The sequence below is a fragment of the Dreissena polymorpha genome, chromosome 8 (assembly GCF_020536995.1).
Source record: "Dreissena polymorpha isolate Duluth1 chromosome 8, UMN_Dpol_1.0, whole genome shotgun sequence".
Lineage (NCBI taxonomy): Eukaryota > Metazoa > Mollusca > Bivalvia > Myida > Dreissenidae > Dreissena > Dreissena polymorpha.
In genome coordinates, this window is record NC_068362.1 from 43,319,787 (window position 1) to 43,322,193 (window position 2,407).

Below are 2,407 nucleotides of genomic sequence, written 5' to 3' on the forward strand. Positions count from 1 at the left end.
ATGATTTTTCACAGAGTTATGGCCCTTCGAAATTTTCCATTAACTGTACATATAGTGCAATTCTTGTCCGAGCTATTTCTTAGCAACTAATGACCGGAATTCAATGAAACTTTATGGGAAGCTTCACTACCAAGAGGACATGTGCATATAATCAAGGGGTTCTAGTCAGATGATTTTTCACAGAGTTATGACCCTTTGAAATTTTCAATTAACTGTACATAATAGTGCAATTCTTGTCCAGGCTATTTCTCAGCAACTAATGACCGGAATTCAATGAAACTTTATGGGAAGCTTCACTACCAAAACGAAATGTGCATATTATCAGCCAGTTCTGGTCGCATGATTTTTCACAAACTTATGGCCCTTTGAAATTTTCCATTAACTGTACATATAGTGCAATTTTTGTCCGGGCTATTTCTCAGCAACTAATGACTGGAATTCTATGAAACTTTATGGGAAGCTTCACTACCAAGAGGAGATGTGCATATTATCAGCCGGTTCTCGTCAGATGATTTTTCACAGAGTTATGGCCCTTTGAAATTTTCCATTGTACATATAGTGCAATTCTTGTCCAGGCTATTTCTCTCCAACTACTGACTGGAATTCAATGAAGCTTTATGGGAAGCTTAACTACCTTGAGGAGATGCGCATATTATTTGTGGGTTCTGGTTAGATGATTTATTTAGAGAGTTATGGCCCTTAGAAATTTTTAAGTTGCTAAACCATCCAACGTATTATTTTGTCCAAAGTTATGCCCCTCAAGACGTTTCCTAATATCTGAATATATAGTGCAATATTGTGAAAAAAAACAAAACTTTGGGGAGCATCACCCATCTCCGACGGTTTCTTGTTTATTGTATTATTGTATTGGTTTCTTTCTTTATTTAAATAAATTTACATTCCGCAATCAAATAAGAATATGTTTACTAGCTTGAATACCCATTTAGGGCAATTTATAAATACATGTATATTGAGATTTCACATAAAATTTTAGCTCTGTAAATTACACATACATTGCTTACATTAGTATCGCTTAACAATTATTTTTAATTTGAATGTCTAAGTGCGTAATTTTCCCATTAAACACTTTAAAATCATATTGTTTGTTATACCATATTTGTTCTCATCAGAAATGTTAAAACCACTCTACAATAGACCGGAGGCAGACTTTACTTGAGCACTGTTATGGGAAAACTGGGCTTAATACATGATTGTGCATAAAGTGTCGTCCCACATTAGCCTGTGCAGTGCTTACAGGCTAACCTGAGACGACACTTTCTGCCTAGATTTGATTTTTGTTAAAAAGAAATTTCCTTTAAACAAAACATTCCTTAAAAGCAGAAAGTATCATCCCTGATGAGTCTGTGTGCACTCCACACAGGCTAATTTGTGGATGGCACTATAAATGCATAAGCCCCTTTTTCCAAGATCGACGCTCACCTTGTATCACCTTGCGAAACTATGTCTCTGACTGCAGGCAGAATTACTTTCAACCTCATTCTGAGAACACAGGACTTGAAAAATGTTGCTCTAGTGTTGTCACAGATTAGCATGTACAGTCACAAAGCCATAATTTTCTTTAGAGACCTCCTTTGCACAGGATTATCTGGGAAAACACACAAATACATTTCATCCCATTGTCCAAAGCGAGACACATGTGTATTTTGAAAAACACTCAATAACAGACTGGAAGCAGACTCGATGTTGTTTTGTTTCTTACCGTGAGTTCAATGTTGCTGGTTTCTTACCGTGAGTACAATGTTGCTGGGTTTCATAACCTTTGCCTCGTTCTTGTCTATCTCTACTGACTTTGACGACTGAGTTCACAGGACGGCCTCCTGGGGTTGGTCGAGATCCTGACGAGAACAAGGGAGAGAAATGGGGCTTTCAGGCTTGCGAAATATTAGTCAAATTTGAGCTGTGGTAAAAGAGTGATTTTTCCCTCTAGATCAAAAGCCAATTTTGGTAATGATTGGATTTTAAATTGTTGTAAAAACTGGTAGCAATAAGTGAAATAGGTAAATGATAAAATATATGGCCTTAATGTTCAAGGTAAACAAGGTAAAATAATATGTATCCCATCATGTGTTTACTTTCTGTAAACATTACTCAAAACATCAAAATATATTCCTCCAAAGATTACTAAAACTATTTCATATTTTATACAAGATGTGTTTGTGAAACACAATGTCCCCCTATATGACGTTTGACCTTGAAGGATGACCTTGACCGTGACCCTTCACCACTAAAAATGTGCAGCTTCACGAGATACACATTCATGTCAAATATAAAATTGCTAGCTTCAATATTGCAGAAGTTACATAACATGAGCAATTTTGACCCATATATTTGACCTAGAAGGATGACCTTGACCTTTCACCACTCAAAATGTGCAGCTCCATGAGAT